The sequence below is a fragment of the Macrobrachium nipponense genome, chromosome 2 (genome assembly GCF_015104395.2).
Source record: "Macrobrachium nipponense isolate FS-2020 chromosome 2, ASM1510439v2, whole genome shotgun sequence".
Classification (NCBI taxonomy): domain Eukaryota; kingdom Metazoa; phylum Arthropoda; class Malacostraca; order Decapoda; family Palaemonidae; genus Macrobrachium; species Macrobrachium nipponense.
In genome coordinates, this window is record NC_087201.1 from 167594693 (window position 1) to 167617726 (window position 23034).

Below are 23034 nucleotides of genomic sequence, written 5' to 3' on the forward strand. Positions count from 1 at the left end.
TTTATCTCGAGTTTAAAGGACTTCTTTCATTTCTACTTAATGAAACTCTTATCAATAATAACTACTAGTAACAATAATCTGTATAAATACCTGAAACTTTGCGTCTCTCTCTCTCTCTCTCAATACAACATATTAGAGGTTTTAGAGTTCATATTATGGCTTCATAATTCATAGGTTTCATATCCATCTAATCCTTAGTACTAACTACATCATTGACAGAAGCTTCTTATAGGCCTAAGTTGGCGTTTCACGTCTTATGGTGTCACCTGAATGTTGTCTTTAACGTCCTACGAAATTCGCCTTCGGTGTCTGAGAGGAAATGCTGCTGCCCTTTGGAGCGTCGGTTTCTGCCTACAATGGAGAGAGAGAGAGAGAGAGAGAGAGAGAGAGAGAGAGAGAGAGAGAGAGAGAGACTAAGGCAGAGGGAAAGCGAAAGAGAAAGAGACTATGAGACAGACACAGAGACTGATACAGAGAGAGAGAGAGAGAAAGAGAGTCACTATGAGATAGAGTGATATTCCGAAGAGACAGAGAGGGAAAGAGAGCGAGTCAGTAATAAGAGAGAGAGAGAGAGAGAGAGACTACGAGAGACAGACAGAGAGAGAGAGCTTGGTGATGCCAACTGCCTAAGTCTTAGCAGATGTCACCACTAGGCCTAGTGTCAGACGCCTGTGGTATGTTTATTAACAATCACAATCTTATACTGATTAATAATCATGATATATTATAATTAATAATTATAATGATTAATAATTATATTGAAGACGCTGAAGCTTCATAACATAATAACTATTCAGAATAAATGTAGTTACTTTAATTAAGCCGACATGACATTCTAGGCCTAGTCTCTTCAGCATCTGCTGAATAAGTAGACTACTCATTCCTTCGATTATTCTTTGGTAAGAGATGAGACACAATTGGGAATTTGAGAAGAGAGAGAGAGAGAATTTGTGTAGGAACCTTTTAATATAATGTTTATTAAAGAATAATAATATTATTATTGTTTGTTATAAGTCTTTTGAACAAGGCAGTTTTCGTAGAGCTGGAGATGGGGAGAAAGGGGTTGGTGCTATAATGGGAGAGGAATGGTTGAGGGGGAGGGGGTTGTGGTAGAGGAAGGGGTGGGGGTGTATCTCCTTGCCAGGGTCTCTTCTAATGAGGAAAGTAGGAGGAGGGAGGAGGAGGAGGAGGAGAGGGAATTGCCAGCCACTTTAGATTAGACTGAATTCATCAGAGTTACGTTTACTTTAACCTTATATAGAAGTTCTCAAGCAGTTTGGACTGGAATTTGAAATATAACTGCAAAGAAGCATTGAATACAGTGCCAAAGCAGTGGAATACTGTCGTCATTGTCTCTTAATGATTGTTTTATACGAAGCATTTCTGCTCGGTAAATCTTGAGAGGTTCTGTCGCGAAATATGTAACTCTTTTAGCACTATTGTTTTAGAGGGTAAGTTGTTGTAGTTGGTTAATTATTGCTGAGGGATAATTTTTGCAGGTAGTTGATTAATACACTGTGTTCATTATTGCAGAGCTAATTTCTGCAAGTAGTTAATTATTTCAGTTGGTTAATTATTTCAGTGGTTCATTATTGCAGGGAGTTCATTGGTGTATGGGGATAATTATTCTACAGGGATAATTATTACAGGTGATTAATTATTAAAAGCGGTTAATTATTTTAGCAGGTTAATTATTTCAGTGGTTATTACAGTGGGTTAATTATTAGATAGTTAATTATCAGAGGTATTCATTGTTCCATGGGGTTAATTATTTCAGATGGTTAATTATTACAGGGATAAATGGACTGAAACTTCGTTAATTATTGTAATCAATTAATTGTTGCAAGTTGGTTAATTATTGCAGGGGGATAATTGATTGAAGAGTGTTAATGATTCCAAAGGGTTAATTATTTCAGTGGTTTAATTATTACAAAGTATTAATTATTTCAAAAAGTTAATTATTGTAGGCGGTAAATGATTTCAGAGGATTTCAGAGGCGGTAAATCATCCCAGAGGGTAATGACTAGTGTCAGGAATTGGAGAATGTTGATTATATTGCAGCGGTTAACTATGTCAAAGAGTAGATCATTGCCTATGTTAATTATTACAGAATGTTAATTACTGCAGAGGATTGATAATAATAATTGTAGCAGGATTCTCATTTCATTTATGTTTACGATGATGCCTTAGTCACCCCTCCATATGATGGTCTGTCCTCCTACCCCCCCCCCCCACCCCCCTCCTCCGTTTTCTATGCATCCGGAGCTGTGACGTCAACGGTCGAAATGAATATCCGGTTTGTTTTTTGGTAATATCTATTATTATTATTATTATTATTATTATTATATTTAGTAGATGGAACCCATTCGTGTGTAATAAGAAGCCGCCCACCCCTCCCCCCAAAAGGGGCCATCGACTGGAGGTCTTGAGGCTTCCAAAGAATGTGAAGGTGTTCATCAGGAAGGAGTAAGAGGAAGAAGAAAAGGGAAATAAAATAATAATAATTATAAAAACAAAAAATAATAATAATAATAATGATAATAATAATAATAATAAATAGTTAACAAATGATATCAAAATACAAGAAGAAGAAGACGAAGAAGTAGGAGAGCGTTGGGGCGGGGGTTGTAACGCATTGCATTTTTCGCTCTATTCAGTTAAAGCAAAACAATCACTAGGCCTACTATAGTTTTCTTTTTCAAAGTCTTTCTCTTTGATACATTTCTTAGGCCAAACTTTATATAGATTTAGATGAGCCATTTTGAAAGGGAAATAAAGCTCTATGAAAATGAAGCTTCCGGTCACATGCATCCCTCAGCCTTTAGGAAGACTAAAGTTCCTCGGTTTCAAATGAGATTGAACCTGAACTTCGAAAAAATTTGAATTATTGGGAATTATGGAATTTTTTTTTTTTATTTAAATGTTAAGAAATGATGTCATGTCGAAAAAGATTGAATTTCTTAATTCATTATTATAAAAAGTTACAGATAAGACTTGGGTTTTAAACCACAAATGAAGGCGATAGGCCTAGAGTGTTCCAGTTACAGCATTTGATAACTTCGTATTGGAGTTAGAGGCTTTTCTTTGCAAACTTCTCTCTCTCTCTCTTGTTTATTAATATATGGTTTACCTTGTTCACTAAAGTAGGCAAAGTCGGAGAAGAGACGTGAGGCGGTTTTAAGAGAGAGAGAGAGAGATGACGAGAGAGAGAGAGAGAGAGAGAGAGAACAGATTCAGTGAAATCTGACCGAAGTGTGGGGTGGGTGGGGTTAGTCAGCAGCACCATCCAGAAACAAAACACCCGCCATGACACAAGAAGTCACTTTTATTCTTCGTCCATCATCAGACTTTCAAAGACTTTGGATTTGAAGGACGACGATTCCAGGCGCCTTTTGACGCTCTTCCTCCTCCTCATATCCTTTGAGAATAGCCATTCCTTCCACAGAATCAGTCTCAGAGTCCCTGAGGACGAAGGAAGGAACAACTTCCGTTTCCTGTCCTCGAGGGATTTGTCGTGGAGAGAGAGAGAGAGAGAGAGAGAGAGAGAGAGAGAGAGAGAGAGAGAGAGAGAGAGAGAGAGAGAGAGAGAAAACGGAAGCATTTCGGACTCACTATACAATTATATTATAGTATTGGCAGCAACTGTACAGAAGTTTACCGAACTCTCTCTCTCTCTCTCTCTCAGAGCACGCTTCTCAGATCTCGTGCATTTCGTCAAAGGGAATTGTGACAGACCACTCTAACTGTAGTTATTCTATTTGCGATCTTTCAGTTGCTCTCTCTGAGCTATTCACATTTATACGTCCCATTTAATAAACTTTTGAAACAATGAGGGAGAGAGAGAGAGAGAGAGAGTGAGAGAGAGAGAGAGAGAGAGAGAGAGAAAAGGGCAGTGCAAATTCTTCTCATTCAAATGGATGTCATACGTACGTAGTATTCAGGAAAGGGACGGGCCATTCTTGAACCCCCCCCTCCCCAAACCAACCTACTATAGTAAAGTACTACGTATTTCTCTCTGCTACTTATTTCCATTTTCAACTTTTGCCTTTGATTTTGTCACGGCCTTTTCACACCAACCCCCTTCCCTCCCGGAGGAGGCTTGATTGATTGATTGATTGAGTGCTATTGTACTCGACGGCAATGACTACTTCTTGCCACGAGGGGAATTTTATTAACCATAAGATACTCTGTGTGACAGCAGCAGATTAGCCATAACATGAGCCACCGTACTATTTTTTCTATATAGGCCTACACTCCGTTCAGGTCTTGCGTTTCCCGAAATTGTGACTTCAGAAAATCTATGATGCTAGAGAGAGAGATTAGCTCTCTCTCTCTCTCATGAAAACGTTGAACCAGGCAGTGCAGAAGACAATTGTAGTACCAGAGAAGAATTATATAATGTGGTCGCTGCTATGTCGCCGCACCAAGAAGCCTGACAACAATTGCCAGACTCACTCCTGACTTTCTATATATATAAAAAAAAAATCACTTTGAAGGGAGGGCAAGAGGAGGCCATAGCATTCGTATTTGCACATTGTTTTCTTGTTTATAACGACGTTTTAAATCTACGTTGTCTGCTTGTTTTGGTTCCAAAAGATCACCAGCTGTTAGTCTTTTTTTCTTTTTCCTGACCTTTCTGGTTCGTCGTATTCAAGAGTTGATTAGTTTTTTATTTTTTTATTATTTGCCAAGCAGACGTGGAGGGACCGGCATGAATGTTTTGTTATAATTGGGTGAAGACGTTTTTTTAGAAAAAGGCATAAACAATATTATACCCCGTTATCATGAGAGAGAGAGAGAGAGTAGAGAGAGAGAGAGAGAGAGATTCGCAGGAATCCATAAAGAGGAATTAGAAGCAGAAGTCTGATGGAGGGGGGCATCAATTAAGGGCGTACTGTAACATCACCTCTACCAGCCGTCCCCAACCCCCCCACACCCGCCCCCTACAATACTAGCTGCTGCAGGGGGACCTCGGCCTGTCTAGCTACTGCTAGGGGCCGATACTAAATACGCAAAAGGACTTCAGAGTCGTTGCCATGAGGAAGGAGGGACAGAAGGGAATGTCCCATCATGCAAGGGGCTACCATCACTGTAAGGGTGTGGTAACGTTGAGAAAATAGTGTGTTTGTGGAAATGGTGTGTTGTGTGAATTCAAATCTAAAAGTTTTTTCGGTAATCCCAAATGCGGGGTTTCTTGTCCCAACAAAATTTCTCATAACCTCTGAATTTTTTCACAGGGTATTCAAAACCTTTCACTCCTAACTCTATTTCTCCAGCTAGAGAACACAAAGGTTTCATGCCTGACACTACATTCTTAGAAAGTGTTCCGCGGTCCGCTTACATCCTTGTGTGAGGAGTCTGTCTCTGTCGATCTACCATGATAACTTAAGGAGGTTAAACATGTACTTTTCTTGAACCTTTTCTTCGATTAGGAGTACTTATTACATAATTTAGTTCATCCACATTTTCTTTAATAAGGCAAGGACCTGAATACTTTGCTTCAAAAGGACCCCTTGAAACAGACATGAACACTAAAACCTTACTCTTACGATCATAATAATGTTTCATTCTAACTTGGCCTTCTCACAAATTTTCAGTGGCAATAGCTTGAACTTGAGCCAGCCAAAGTCGTCTTCAGTTTCACAAAAAATTGAGTAAATGACTGTACTGTATCTGGTGGTTCCTGCAAAAGCAAAGATTCTTTTAAAATTCTTAAAGGCCCTCTTACCTCTCTCCCAAACAATAACTCAAAAGGTGAGTAACCTAAAGACTCATGCTTACTTTCTCCAATAGCAAATAGTAAGAAATACTGATAACCTTCATCCCACATTGACTGTGTCTCAAAGCAATATTTTCTGACCATTGTCTTGTTCTAGAGCTCCTTGTGACTCAGGATGATAAGCTGTGGAAATACGTTGACCTACGCCAAGCCCTTTCATAATTTCAACAAACATCTTTGAAGTAAAATTTGTTTCCTGATCATGCTGAATATCTTTTGTGAAGCCAAAGTACGTAAATAATTTTAACAAGGCCTGAATTACAGATTTAGATTTAATATTCTTAAAGGGAACTGCCTCAGGATGTCTTGTCATTGTGCTCGTAATAGTAAGTAGATACTGGTTTCCTCTCCTTGTCTTCGGCAAAGGACCCACACAGTCCACAATGATATAAAATGAGGTTCACTTACCACAGGTATAGGAGATAAAGGAGCAGGTGCAATGGGCTTATTCACTCTACCGACAAGTTGGGCAAACATGGCAGGTTGGTTTGTATATACTTTGAAACATCGGCCTTCATTTTTGGCCAAAAGAAATGAGAGGATTTTTTTGGAAATTCTTGTGAACTCCTAAATGACCTTGTATCCCATCATGGGCCATTGACAGCACCTTATCTCTAAAACATTTAGGGAGCATAACCTGATGTACTTCCTACCATTCTTCAGCTGGACAATCTACAGGAGGGAATCTCCTCATCAAAACTCTACCTTCAAAATGAAAAATAAAAACCAGGATTAGTAACAAGATCCTTTTTGTCGACAGCCTTATTTAAAATATCAGTTAATGTAGGATCATTCCTTTGTGCCTCAATTAAGCTATCTCTACTAACGGGGCAATTGATGATAATCAAAGGAGGAACAGCTTTCTTCATTATTTTTACAAACCTTCCTACTCTTTGAGCGAGCAACAGCACAACTGGGAAAGAAATAAACCAGGAAACTCGTTCAGGATATCGGCTGATGGATCGTCCAGTAATGGGCTTTCCACAACTACGGGGGCCAGGAACAACAAGTTCACCAGCAAGATCATTGCCCAACAAAAACGTACATCATTCACTGGTAATGGCTGAAATATTACTCCAACAATTACCGCACCTGAAATCAGTTTATTTACCAAGTTAAACTTTGGCCAAAGGGAAACTAGGATCTTTCAGCAAGACTCTTTCACCTGTGAAAGACTTCTCAACACCTGAAGACAACCACCTACCAAGAAACTCTGAGCTGACCCTGCATCACGAAGAATAGTTACATTTATGGAATCTCCACAGTCTATTAGAGAAACTTTACCACTAAATTTAAATCCTTTAAAAGGATCCTTCTCGTCTTTATCTGCATACATTTCGTCCTTACTACTTTGATTTCTCAAAATATATTCAGGTTGTGTATTTGGCTGAATTTTCAAATTCAGGTGGGGCTGAGCCGTATCATTGTGATCCTGGACCGTTAAGGACTTGAAATGCTTAGACATTTTACAGCTTTTGGACCAGCAATCATTAATACTGTGACCTGTCTTCTTACAATAAGAACAGGATATATCAGATTTGTTACTCTTTGAAAAGACGCTTAGAGACAGCTTATTAACATCACCATTCTGAGCCCCAGGGGAACCGACAGAGACAGACTTTACATGAAAATTCTTCCCACCTACCGATGGTTTTGAACTTTATGGAATAGAGAATAATAGTCTGCTGCAATGGAAGCCCTTTTAAGCAAAGTTATTTCCCGATCTTCCAAAATACAATTAACAGTACGGGTATACATCTTTTAAATTCTTCCATAACTACAAGGTTACACAAAGTATCAAAATCTTTCACTGAAGATGACCCTAACCATTTCTTAAAAACTCTAAATTTCTCATTAGCAAACTCAACGTAAGTCTTACCAGGGAGTTTTCTGTAGCTTTCGGAATTGCTGACGATATCCTTCACAGTTAATTCATAAGCTGCCACAATAGTCGTTTTCACCAGTTCATAATCTGTTGATTCCTCTACTGCAAGATTAGCATAAACAAGGGCCCCTTTTCCAACCAATACTTTTTGTATCAATATAGTCCAGAACTCTCTAGGCCAAAGAAGTAGTTGCCGTCTTCTCAAATTGTCTAAAGAAAACCTCCGGATCTGACTCTTCAAATGTCGGTACTAACGTACTTACCTTAGCCACGTCAAAAGGATGGGATTCCGACATAACGTTAGACGAACGCTGTTGGCTCTCCAGCTTAGCGAGTTCAAGCTCTTTGTCCAGTTTTTTCTTTTCAAGGGCAAGCTTCTCGTTTTCTAACTTAAGTTTCTCGATCTGAAACTCTCGCCCTTGAGCGCCATCCATTTCCAGGATTTACTTACTTGTTGCTTCCAGATTTTGAAACTGCATACTTAAAGCTTTTCTGCATCAGACTTGCAGAAATCAAAAGCATCCTCAGGCAAAACGTTATTAAGCACAAGATCATGGATAACAGTTGTCTTTATATCATTTTTGGTCAATCCAGACTTAATCTGCACGTGATAATTCCTAGCAAGATATATCCAGTCATCCTTTCTAGGCGAATTATCGGCGATTAAATCCAAAGAGGGATTACCTGTGAATTTGTGCACACCGAAAGGCATTATGCTACCTACCTATTTACCGAATCTGAAAAATAATGGTCCTCCAACAAGTTACCATAAGGCAAAAAGTTATTCGGCTTTCAAAGCTCGAGTTGATACGGACAGGAATGAATTAAGAGAATTGTAAATTCAAATAGGATCATTAGGATTCAACCAAATGATATGGTATGACGGCAATGTCATACGAGGGTTCTCGTGAGCAATATCAGTGCACGAACAAGCAATGATTTAAGAAAGAAGAGGTTCCAAGTTATCAGGAAAAAGTGTCAATAATAAACAGTTAACAGAAATCCCGGACAGGCCCAAACTCTGACTCTCTATTATACTAGCTTCATTGTAAAGGATTTGCTTCAAAAAGATTGTTAAAAAAGACACAAGGTTACATTGATAATACATTTCAAATATAAATAAAAAAACAATGACAATCATTACTCAATGTCACTAAACCAGACCAAAAATAAACCAAAGCCCAATACAGACAAAACTAACACCAAAAGATCGGAAAAACTTCACTATAAATATAAAAATCAAGATATAACAATCAAACGTACCCCTTTACTCGGAAACCTTGGTCGGAGGACGGGAAAAAAAATATTAATAGGACTCACGCAGGAGTCAGGCGAGAAACTAAGTAAAAACTTGAACGACGAGAACAAAATTAGGCAAAAGCATCCGACCAATTCCTTTAATTATCCAAACAACTGAGCAACCTATTGAAAGCGTTGTTAGGGATTTGCGTAAAAAACAAATTACCTTATGACTACGCTAACAAAATAAAAATATTCAAATTCAAATTTAAAAAATTATTGACATCAAAAAAGGCGTCAAAAGGAGCCGTTAGTCTTGCTAGACAGCCCACTCAAAAAATCAATGACATTACAACCAGTTTTAACAAATGAAAAGGCTTTCTACATAAAAATTTCGAAATTACATAAAGTGAATTTACACAAACCTTATAAGACTATTTCACAAGATCAGAATTACACAATACTTAATCATAGCTGTAATTTTCATGCAACAGACATTCTAGTAGTCCTCAATTTCAGTAGAAATAGACCAAACCAAATACATCTGCTATAATTAAATTGAATGCTACAATAGCACTTCAAATTGACTTAAATGTTGGGAATAATCAAAATTTTATTTACATAAAAACATATTATACCCCCTTTTCACATGAAAGGAGAATTTTTATTTTAATGTAGAAAACAACACTTCCATTTCACATCAAATTCCAAATAAGAATTTTCTAGCGAACACTGTTGTATACAATATTACGGCAAAACACTAAACATTCTACAAATAAAAACAGTAATAAAGTAAATTATCAGTGTCAATGTTTTTTAAATTTTTTGTTTTTGTGCAATATTCTTGTACAAATTATTATTAATGAAAAAACACACCATTTGCTCAAAACATTTATTATAATGATTAAGATTTTTAAATTCTGCCAAATAACTACATTCCATAATGTAATGGTGCAGTATGTGCGAATTAGCAGCGTCACAAAATTTACAAGGGGTACCCTCTCCATTCTTGTATTCCCAATAGTATTTATAGCCTAGTTTAAGTCTCATAACAATTCCATCACATTTAGCTGAAAACTTCCCATAAGTAAAACGTGTATTATTACTAATATAATCATAATGAGACATAGTTACTGCCATTACTCATGATTGCCCTAGCCTTCTCAATGTTCCATCCTTCCCTTACTCCTGCCTTGTGTGACTTTATTTTCTTCATCCTAACTGAAATGGTGTAATCTATAGATTCTTTATTACACCCTTGTTTAGCTAATTCATCAGCAACATCATTAAAATATATACCACAATGTTAGGGTATCGCAGCACGAATTTTTAGCACTGTAGCCTGACGCTTTTATAACAGAAACGTACTCTTTGCATTTGGTAACTATTCCATCATCAGAAGGTACTTTAGCATTTAAAGCCAAAAGAGCACTCTGACTGTCAACAAAGCCTATTATAGATTTTTCCTTATTTATTCCAAATTTCAAACACTCATAAATAGCAAACAGCTCAGCAGTGGTAGATGAGCTGTGATCACCAATACGTTTAGATATTCTCTCCTCTGTGCTAATACCAAATTCTAAATATTCTCTAATTACAACACCAAGACCAGCTCGACATCCAGTGACAAAACCATCACAATCGCATGAATCACCGTATCCCTAGGGTACTGACATATCTTCGCCAAAAACAGCTAAGTTCATGGGGATTGTCGTCTCTTTTTCTCAAATCAAGTTGTTCTATACTTTTATCTACTTTCTCAGCAATCCAAGGTTTTATTGGGCGTGAATTAGGCAAAGGTACACAAATAAAAAAAACATTATAGTCACTTAATATTTTACAAAGCCTTCGTGAATATTCAAACAGTCGAAGAATCCTGGAACGCCTGTCACATATCTGTTTACAATAGTTTTTGAGATGCCTATCATTTTGTCTAATCAGTCTTATAAAATGACTACTATCTCTCTTATTCTTTGAGTGACACTTGGGCATTCAGCTCCATTCGCATTATTTCAATCCTTGCAGTTCTAGGGCAACCTAATATTACCCGCATTGCTTCATTTTGCAAAAAACAATTCCAAGGGACGAAGATCTTTAATCTGAATAACAACATAAGACTGGAGATGAGTAGTCTCTGATACTTCTAACAATGGAAAGATATACCTACACCGTTACCATAATTAGACAATGCACGTAAAGGCTTAAGCCGGGATATACATATATTCTTCACATAGGTAATTTGATTCCTTATCTTACCAAACCGATATACATACCGCCCAAGTATTTATAACTTGTTACTCTTTCTAGTTTCACTCCATTCAAGGCAGAATGTTTTATCACTTACCATTCGTGATTGATATTTTGTTTACTTTCATTCACCACAAGACCCAAAGATATAAAAAGATCTGATTATTTCAGGCCAACACAATATTCAGTCTCTTCTGATGTACATTGTAAGAGAATATCATCTGCATATATGATTACTTGTGAATTTCCATGAAATTCATAACTTGCAATTTCATCCATTAATATATTAAAAAACATGGGGCTGAGCACACCCCCTTGTGGAGTACCAAGTTCAAAATACTTTTCAGTCGATTCGTAACCGTGGAGCATAAGTTACCATTCCAAGTCAGTAGCTTGCCTTTTATACCCTTTCTAACGAGACACTCCAATATCACATCCTTATTGGCTTTATCACTTTCAAGAAAGTGCCGAAGTTCGTTCTGGTAACAAAACAATGGCTGCTCCTTGTCCGGAGAGGAAGCAGGATTGCCAACATTACTGGAAGCTTTAACATGCAATTAAAGGCAAAGGACGAAGTAGTCTTTACGAGAATAAATTAATTAAAGGCTTTAAATGAATCTCATACGGAATACTTTGTAATCTTCTATCCAAAAAATGAGAAACATAACGTAGAAGAGGCTGAAAATGATTTTATTTAAAAGTCTTAAAAGTTGGGATTCATGAGTCATCAAGAACTATTCATATGAAACGTCATGAATCCTTTAAATTTTATTTTGATAGATATTTTGTCATTTTGGAGATATATTCAATAAAAATAATTGTTTCTGGTTAAAAGTGTTTCGAGTTTGCTAAGTTTCGTGAAAATTCGAAAATTGAGGTTGAAATACGTCGGATTTTGTTAATCAGAATGACCAACATTACAATTCCAGGATACGATAGGAAATCGAGGAGCAGCCCTGTGAATATGAATAATTATAATGGAATGATTTATATTGTAAACAGATGTAACATCCATCAATTTGCTAAAGAATTACACCCAATTTCTCCTGGTGAAAAAGATAAAATTAGTGCCTTTGCACTTGGTAACCTGTGGCCCATATCAGTATCACCGACATTATTTAAGGATTTCACGACATATTTATTACTATTTTTCTTTATATGATATTAATATAAAGGATATTTCGAAACTTTCATTACAGACCTGGGAGATAATTTAATCTTTTATAACCCTCGAGAAACTCGAAGGACATATAATCGCTCTTTTAGGTCATGTTTTACAAAAAATACGTTAATTCGTGGAAATTTATGCTTTAATGAAATGCGTCATCGAATTAGCTATTAGAACGTACCCACTGATTGTTTATTTATTTATTTATTTTTTTAATCATTTAGCCAAGGGAAGACTTAAAAAGAATCGCAGTGCTTGTCAGGGAATTTCATAATGATAGTAACACCATCTATTGACTGGATTTGAAGTTATAGTATTTGCGAAGTTTCTGTTAACGATTTTGTCCTTGTATTTTTCCGTTCCATAATAGACTTGGAAAAATAAATTTTGTATTTTCTTTAGTCGTTATAACACCTAGCCGTGTAGTAAGTGGATTAACTGCTGTGTTTATACGGATATTGTTATATAAGTTTTTGTGAAATTTGTTACTTTAAAATGTTTAAATCTTTAAAAGTGTATTTAAATGTCTATAAGTGCGTATTTAATTAAAAATCTTTACGAATTAAGTTATTAAAATAAGTGTAGTGTTAATCATAAGTGTAGTTAAATTTCACAAAGTATGTTTCTTTCCTTTTGTTTTCAGCTAGGGTAATCCTCGACCCTTGGGAAACAGTGCATGACCTTAAACAATCCCGGAGCAATTACTGCACCTTTTTGAAAATACTTTAACTATTATCACAGGTTCCCGTTGTTACATTGAAGCATACGTTACATAAGCGACTCTGAATCCGAAATTCAAATTGGTGTATTATCTAGCGTATGATAAATGTCATAGAGACCCATGAACAGTGACTTGTGTTATGTACTGTGTTGTAAGGTTTATTTTTCTTGAGCAATTGCTGAGGTATTTATTCGTAACAAGACATTTGGTGATTTATTTTGGTAATTGATATTAAAAGGGTGTCAGACAGATAAGTTACGTAATATTTTTGTTGTTCGTTATTTGTTTAATTCCTTATTTCAATAATCCCCCTCTTTTAATTTCATAATCATAGTGGTGTTAATATATTAAAATTTGTAATTAAACATTATTCTAAATTTGTTTTACCATACCTAATCACAAATAAGCAGTGCTATCTTTAGCAGGGAAAAATGTCTTCGGAATTCCCTGACATTAAGTGGTGTGCTCACCAGGGCTAATTTAAATATTTCCTTGTTAATAGTGGCCTGCGTTACTTTGTGATTGGTTTGGTGATAGTAATTTATTTTCTATTACAACATATAAAAGTGCAATTAATTGGAGTGGGGAAATTGTATTTTGAGTATGTGGGACATTTTACGAATTCGGCTGGAAGGTCGCAAGTGGGAGACTTCCGATAGTTAACTAAATGTAACCGAATTCTTGAAACAGTGTCCGGTAACATAGTTGTTACGTAAGAGTCCAGCTGACTCTAGAGATATACTGGTTTGACAATTTTAAAGTTATTGTTTTGTACTTTATATTTATTTTTATTAAAACTTTATTGTTGAATCTTGATGCTTGGTGAATGGTTACTGTTATGTAATGAAAGTGTGTGATTGTCCTTTATTCATAATTATTTCTAGTACAATTCAGTTCCTGCTTATAGTCATTGTGTAACAGGTATCTTTAATGTTTCTTAAATTAAGTTGCTTGTAGGCAATGGTTAAAGACTGGATATTGTAAAATGGAGTCTTATAAATTCTGGAGGGATGAAAGTTTGTCCATGGGGGGACTCTTAGATGAAGCTCTCTTGAACTTTATAGAGAAAAAAATCAAAGATAGTGATGAGCGTGATAAAAAGACATGCTGAAAGAGAAGAACGGGCTCTGAAGATTCAATTCGAAGAAAATGATAAGCAGGAGGGCACATGAACTTGATTTGCGAAAGATCAGAGGAGCAACATCTAACCCTACCATGTGACAGTTGCCGTGGATACTACTAGACCTCTTCCTTTTTGTGATACTGATGATATCACCGCCTACCTAGTAAGGTTTGAAAAGGTAGCAGGTTTCTTTCTCAACAGAGAGCGGAACTCTTGGTTAGTTCAGTTGGCATCACTTTTAAGAGGTAAGGCATTAGATATCTACACGTCGCTCTCAGATGACGTTACGAGTGACTATGCATCATTGAAGGAAGCTCTTTTGAAAGGATTCAAGAAGACAGTGAGTGGTACAGGATAGCATTTAAAACTGCAAAAATGGATTCCAAGAGAACATATGAACAATATTTGAATATATTATTTCGAAATTTTGACTTGTGGATAAATAGTCTTAGGATAACGAAAGACTACAAAGATTTGAGAAACATTATAGTCTGTGATCAGTTCATGTCTACTTTACCTAAGGAAATCTTTTCTTAAGGAGCGTTAAACCTAGAACTCCAGAGGATTATTCATCATTGGCAGACACATGCTTCAGCACACAAATGTTATCCTAAGGATGAGCAGAAGTCCTTTAGGCACAATGCAAATGTATCTAGTTCCAGTGACAAGATCAATATGAGTGAGAAACCAGAGGAAACTAATTCGTCACGTCCTGGTAAGATTTTATGTTACGGTTGTGGTCAGAGTGGACATATTTCAAGAAACTGTCCTAACAAGTTACCCAAAAAGAAATCTGAATCTTCTCTTGAGATAGGACAAGTTCTGGATAACACAGGAGTATGTGGACCTAGGTATGTGGAACAGTGAATGGTACTACAGTATCTATCAATACTTAGAGATACAGGTTGTACAGGAGTAGTGGTATCAGAGGATTTAATTCTTGATCCTGGAACAAATTGTTCATATTCTACTCTTATTGATTATTTGGGCAGGAAGGACAGATTCTCAATATATTGTCAAGATTTATTTGAAATGTAATCTCTTTACAGGTTGGGTTAATGCTGTTCGGGCTCCAATAAAGTACTGTACTGTCTTATTAGGCAATATTCCAGGTGTTCAAGACCATAATTTGTTTCCTCGGAAAAATACGGATTCTTCCATAGAAGTAAATGCAGTAACAAGAGCACAGGTAAAAAGGAAATGTTGTACACCCTCTTTCTTTACCAGAACCATTTGATATATCCATTGATCATGAATCTTTTCTTAGAGAATAGCAGAATTGCGAAGCTTTGAAATATGCGAGAGAAATGAGTCAGTCTGGTGATTTCAATCAATGTTGCAAGAATGGTTTGCAGTACGAGTTCGTGATGAGAAATGGACTTCTCTACAGGAAAATACAGAAATGTAAAAGCCTCAGTTACTAGGAAAAGAACAGTTGGTGTACCAGTTAAATGCATAAAATTAGTTTTACGCCTTGCACATGATATTCCGGTAAGTGGACCTTTATTTTTCTCATAGGAAAACCTTTAATTAAAAATTAATGGAATTTTCTGGTGGCAAGGTTATGACGTTCTGACATATATATAAATATTCCGCCAATCTTGTGATGTATGCCAAAAATCTTCTCTTGTTGGAAAAGTAAAGAAGGCTCAGATGGTTAAATTACCAGTGATCTCTACGCCATTTTATCGAGTGGCCATAGACTTAGTGGGCCCGATTTCTCCTCCTAGTGAAGCAGGTCATAGATATATTCTGACCATGGTAGATTATGCTTCAAGCTTCCCAGACGCAGTAGCTTTGAAGAACATAACATCTGAAGACATTGCAGAAGCCTTAATATCTATTTTTCCATAGTAGGAGTGCCAAAAGAAATTCTTTCTGACAGAGGACCACAATTTCGATAAGAACTTAATGTTGCAAGTACACAAGTTATAGGAGTCAAACCTCTTATCAGTACCCCATATCACCCTGCTGCCAATGGGAGAATAGAAAGGCAACACCAATTTTAAAGAATATATTGAAGAAAAATATGCGAGTCAAAACATAACCAGTGGCATCGTTTGCCTTCCAGCTGCACTGTTCGCCATGAGGGAAATTCCAAGTGATACAACAGGTTTCTCACCATTTGAGATTTTATATGGCCGTCAAGTGAGAGGTCCCTTGACAATATTGAAGGAACTATGGACAAATTCGGAGATGTCTTCAAAGGAAACTGATCTTTATTCTTTGTTTTGGAACTACGTGAAAGTTGTCTGTTTCTGATTTGGCTGTTCAAAACATGAATATATCTTTCAGTACATATGTCTTATTTTGATTTGAAGAGTAGTAAGCGCCGATTTAAAGCTGATGATGAAGTGCCTTTGCTTATTCCAGAAAACAAGGTAAATTGCAGTTCTCATGGAGAGGTCCATACAAAATAATTGATAAGCATGGTCCAGTGACTACTGGGTAAACGTAGAGGGTAAGAAGGGACTGTATCATATCAATCTTATGAAGAAATATTACCGTAGAGAGAAAGTTAATCATGCACATGTAGCAGATGAAAATATGACTGGAATGATAAACACTGTTCATGTTAAACAAAGTTGCTGTTATTAATGCTGATGAGGATGGTTATCTGAAAATTGAAACTGTGGATTACCAATCAGAGTACATGCAACATAAACCCTAATCTTTCAGATGTACAGAAAGATGATCTTCATAACTTATGTCAGAAGTACAAACATGTATTTTCAGATAAACCAGGTAAAACTTCTTTATAAGAGCATAATATTAAGATTAAGACTACTGAACCCTTTTTATTCGTAAATATTATCCGATCCCAGCTCATTTAACTAAGGATTTCAATGACGAAGTACAAAGTTTGCTTGATCTCGGTCCATTTCATCTCTCTCTCACCTATAATATTACTAATTCAAGTTCTCAACTTAGAGAGAGAGAGAACGCATAAGTACAAGAAATAACTATAAGGAATGCTGACCCCTGTTATGCTAATTCTGAACAGAAATCAGCCAGTAGGCATTCAAGAATACACACAGAACAAAAAAAACACACTAAAAGCATGGCGTATTCCCAATTTCACGCTAATCTATTTAATTAACATGGGTTCATTGCCATCCCTTCCCACACCTGAGAGAGAGAGAGAGAGAGAGAAACCGTGTAATTCATTAAATCCATATATTTTTTAAATATACACATACATATATACCAATGATTTTAAAAATATGAGAGAAATGAACACAGCATAAAAATGATTAGAAAAAAACAATTGATTATACTTCGAATACTTCCATTGAATGCGTGAGTGCAGTTCTCCCTTCCCGTAAGTACGAAACTGTCAACACAAGCACAATACTTTTGGATAATTGAGTGATGTTGGATTATTACGCAGTGATGTTAGTCATGTAATAGCAAAATTTCATAACAGTAGCTTAAATACCATAAACTACGCTGTTTCCTACCTTTGAATGAAAGGGGATTTATTATAGTAGGCCTACTCGCTTTAGGCAGACATCAGGCCCTTGTCTTCCAACGGTTTTTTTTTTTAATATTCAACTGTGATAAGAGAAAAAAGCAATTTAAAAATGAGGAAGGCCAAATACAGGCATATTATCAGAGAGAGAGAGAGGGGGGGGGGCAAATTAGATTGAAAAAAAATCCTTCATATTGAATGACCTACAGCCGGGGGGGGGGGGGGGGGGGGGGGGGGGGCGGGGGGGGGGGGGGGGGGGGGGGGGAGTGTGGTAAGCAACAAAACCAAATTAAATATTATAACCTCTCCCACAGTTGCTCCAAACCCAAACTCTTGTGCTCACCGGCGTATAATCAAGTAAGCAAAGCCTTAAACCTCCTACCTAACCGTGGTGGTCCTCAACTCAACATACAATAAAAGTAAGGAAAGCCTTAAACCTCCTACCTAACCGTTCTGGGTCCTGAAACTCACATACTAAAGTAAGGAAAGCCTTAAACCTCCTACCTAACCGTGTGGTCCTCAACTCACATACAATAAGTAAGGAAAGCCTTAAACCTCCTACCTAACCGTTCTGGTCCTCAACTCACATACAATAAAGTAAGGAAAGCCTAAACCTCCTACCTAACCGTGGTGGTACTCAACTCACATACAATAAAAGTAAGGAAAGCCTTAAACCTCATACCTAACCGTTCTGGTCCTCAATTCACATAAAATAAGTAGGGAAAGCCTTAAACCTCCTACCTAACAGTGGTGGTCCTCAACTCACATACAATAAAGGTAAGGAAAGCCTAAACTCCTACCTAACCGTTCTGGTTCCTCAATTCACATAAAATAAAGTAAGGAAAGCCTTAAACCTCCTACCTAACCGTGGTGGTCCTCAACTCACATACAATAAAGTAAGGAAAGCCTTAAACCTCCTACCTAACCGTTCTGGTCCTCAATTTCAAAAAAATAAAATAAAGTAAGGAAAGCCTTAAACCCTCCTACTAACCGTGGTGGTACTCAACTACAAACACATAAAGTAAGGAAAGCCTTTAAACCCTCCTTTCCTTTTTCCTTTTCCTTGGCCTCAACTAAACAAATTTAAAATAAGTTAAACGCCTTAAACCTCCTAACTACCGCGGTCCTCAATTCACATAAAATAAAGTAAGGAAAGCTTAAACCTCCTACCTAACGGGTGGTCCTCAACTCACATACAATAAGTAAGGAAGCCTTAAACCTCCTACCTAACCGTTCTGGTCCCTCAAAACTCACATACATAAAGTAAGGAAAGCCTTAAACCCTCTACCTAACCCGTGGTGAAGGTCCTCAACTCACATACAATAAATAAGGAAAGCCTTAAACCCCTCCTACCTAACCGTGTGGGGGTCCTCAACTCACATACAATAAAGTAAGGAAAGCCACATACAATAAAGTAAGGAAAGCCTTAAACCTCCTACCTAACCGTGGTGGTACTCAACTTAAAAACTAATTCAAAAAGATATTCAGAGGGGCAATGAATACCAAATATCCCTGCCTCAATAAAAGATGTATAAACATCTCCCAACAGCTATTACAGAGGAGCTCTCATATTGTCCAGGTGGATAATAGCACTAACTAAACAGTAATGTGCAATGACTAAACACTAACATTCACAATTCACTTTCACTCACTAACCATCCAGAGTTACTATACAATCACACTCACTAACGACAATTACTATACACTAGGCACTCACCACACACTATACACTCATAAAACACTAAGCACTCACTATATACTCACTATACCTCAAACACTCAGTAAACATTTACTAAACACTCACTTAGTCCTAAACTTCATTAAACACCAAAACAATTACCAGGCATTCACTAAGCACTAAACATCCACATAGTAATCACTGCACACTAACCCATAACTCATTGAATGCTAAATACTCTCTAAATGCCAAATGTTTATTAAAACCCTAAACACTAAATTAACAGTGAATGAAACATCCATTCATTACTCACTATACAAAAAACACACACACTAAACATTCGCTAACCACACGATTAATCATAAGACATTTACCAAACATTCACTGAATACTCTCTAATCATTCACTAAAGCCTAACCACTTACTGAATGCTTATGTACTTAAACATACGTTAAACACTAACACTCGCAATACATTTTCACTAATTTCTAAATACTCACTAAACATACTTACCAAACATTAATTCACTAAACACTTAGCTCACTAAACATTCACTGATTGCATATGTACTCTATATACATTCACTGATTGCTTATGTACTCAACATTTTCAACCAACTCCACAACACTCACCTGTATATTTAAAACTAAACATTAACATTCACAAGATACAAACTAAACATTCACTGATTACTTACACAAACATTCACAAACCATTTATTAAAACCCTAAGGACTGGTTAAACACTCACTCATTACTTACAAAATAGATTCAATTCGAGATCGCACCTCTAGGTATATATACCCTCTACGGTCCATCCCGACTCTGCAATGACTCCGTCAACATCCTGGGGAGGAAGGAAAAGCTGATGCTTTTATAAGAGTAATAACCAATGGATCCAGGATGAGAACCATGAATACAGCAAACCCCTGAGAATACAGAAGCATAAATACAGTGTATTATTAAGGAAAGCCATTAAACCACAAAAACATGGTCTCGCATTGAACAACGTTACCAAACCTTATGCCTACATTATCTACTTTAGTTTTAATCATTTTAGGTAACTCCTGAATTATCTAAATTTATAAAAAACAAAAAAAATCATTTCCGACAGAGCTATTTCACCCAAAGCTCTACGCATTCATCATTGAGTTCAATCTTAATTGGCTTATCTTTAATACTCTAGATGTCATTCAAGTGACAGTACAGTAAAGCCAGATGAGGAGAGAGAGAGAGAGAGGAGAGAAGAGAAAGAGAGAGAGAGAGATGAGAGAGAGAAGAGGAGAGAGAGAGAGAGAGAGAGAGTTTTCGCTTTAACGTGAGCTTGGACATATTGAAAAATGTTTAAAAACGCAAAAATTTCGATTCAACGCAAACTGGCATGTTTTCAAATCGACTTTCACATCAGTTCTATAGACGACGGACGTCAACATAAGGACAAAGCACAGTTCACTGTATGTATGTATGTATTTATGCTCAATAAAGCAAATGACTGTGTATTGTATTTAATAAAGCGCAACTCTTATTTATTAATAGTGTGAGAGATTTTGCTCTTTTTCGTCTGACCTACATAGTAACGGGTATGTAATAGCAAAAAGTCATATCAGAAACAAGAAAACGTTTATACAAGAATACTATATATATTAATAGATTTATATTATAATATATATATAATAATAATAAATATTATTATAGTATATATATATAGATATATATATGAATTAAATTTATATATATTATATATATATATATATAATATATATATATATATATAGTATATATATATATATATATATATATATATATATATATATAAGAGCTCAAATACCACACGAGACGGCCAACATGTGAGAGAAGAGGTTGTGAAATATTGAAAAGAAGCAACACACAAGTGATAAAAGGTTAGATAGTGAACTTCTACCTTCAAGTTGAACTGGCAAATTCTGCAACAACGACTTCAAGGGGTGGTGTTAAACAACGTCAATTCAGAAATGTCTCTGGGTAAACAAGCAGGAATTAAAGGTAGGCATACTTTTTCCAACATTTTTGGCACCAAGAAAAGTGAATCATTAAAGGGGGGGGTTGGGGGGGGGGGGGGTGTCTGCTGAATTTTGGGGTCTTACATGATGGACTACTATTCGAATTCAGTTCTAAGGAATGCACTGCCAGTCAGTCAGTCAGTTCCTGTAGCCGTTCCTTCAGGTAATCTGTGACTCGACTTTAACCAAGCAATCAACCTTTAAACTTGAGATTTCCCCTCATAAACTTACTTTGCCTTCAAGTGTCTTCAAACTTACTTTGGCAACTGGCTTTGATTATTCTATTGCCTGGGACGACCATTCCCACTTATCCGCTGGTCTCAGAGATGCTACATACCAGATTCTAAAATCAAAGCAGATTAGCTGAAGTTCAAGAAATGTACTGTAACAATACTTTCACTTATTATATATATATATATATATATATATATATATATATATATATATATATATATATAGAGAGAGAGAGAGAGAGAGAGAGAGAGAGAGAGAGAGGAGAGAGAGAGAGAGAGAGAGAGAGAGAGAGAGAGAGAGAGAGAGAGACTTACCTGGCAGTTGCCTCCTTACGTGCCTCATAACGAGCCTAGTCCAAGAAAGTCAGGCCCGAACTCTCACCGCACTACAGTTCCACCATAATTCTGAAATCAAACAAAAAAAAAAACTATCGTTAACACCATACTTAGGTAGCTTGCAACGACAGGAGGAACCACGGGAGCATAACAACTGAACGTTAAGGTAGCAGAGAAAAGTACAGCTGCTGAACTGCATAAGAAAAAAATAATTAAATCTAAGAAAAACGAGGCCGATTTTAATGAAACACTTATTAAAAGGAAAATCAATAAGTTACGTAATTTGAGTTATGCAAGGCCTGAAAATCAAATAGACACACACACACAGGGTGACGTGATAAGACTGAAGTGCAGTTACGTCGTTTGATAAGAAGGGACAATCCGTATGTCCTCAAAAAGGAAGATGACCAATAGGAAAGCTATAAGTCGTTACGAAAATTGTAAAATGAAATATACCCTGTGGGAAATTCCGGCCAAAGGTACAATTAACAGCTGAGAGGAGTGAAGTTTTTATATACTTTGTGCAATCTCCTATGGAGTTTCGTGAGTGGTGGGGGGGGAAAAAAATCATGCAAGTTATATCTCAACAAGACTCAAGAGGTTTGGTAATAATAATCCTTATTATTATTAACATCAAGTGGAAAGGATGGAAACTAGTAAGAAGTTATGATACTAAGAAAACAAGCTAACAAGAGAGATGGCTGACATTTTGAAATATGCAGGTTAGCCATTATCAAATAGTAGAGCTTTAAAATATTGAACAAAGACCAAAATCATGTGATAAAAGGTTAGATAGTGAACCTCTACCCTAAAGATGAATAATTCGGCAAATTCTGCAACAAACAACTTCAAGGGGTGGAGTTAGACAACGTTAATTTAGAAATGTCCTCCCAGGTAATGCTGACCAGGAAACAAGCATGAATGAAAGGTAGGAATACTTTTTTTCCAGCATTTTTATTAGCACGAAGTGAATTATTAAAAAGGGGGGGGGGGTGTGTCTGCTGAATTTTGGGTCTTGCATGATGGATTACTACTCTAATTCAGTTTCTAAGGAATGCACTGTCAGTCAGTCAGTTCAGTTCCTATAGCCGTTCCTTCAGGTAATCTGTGGCTCG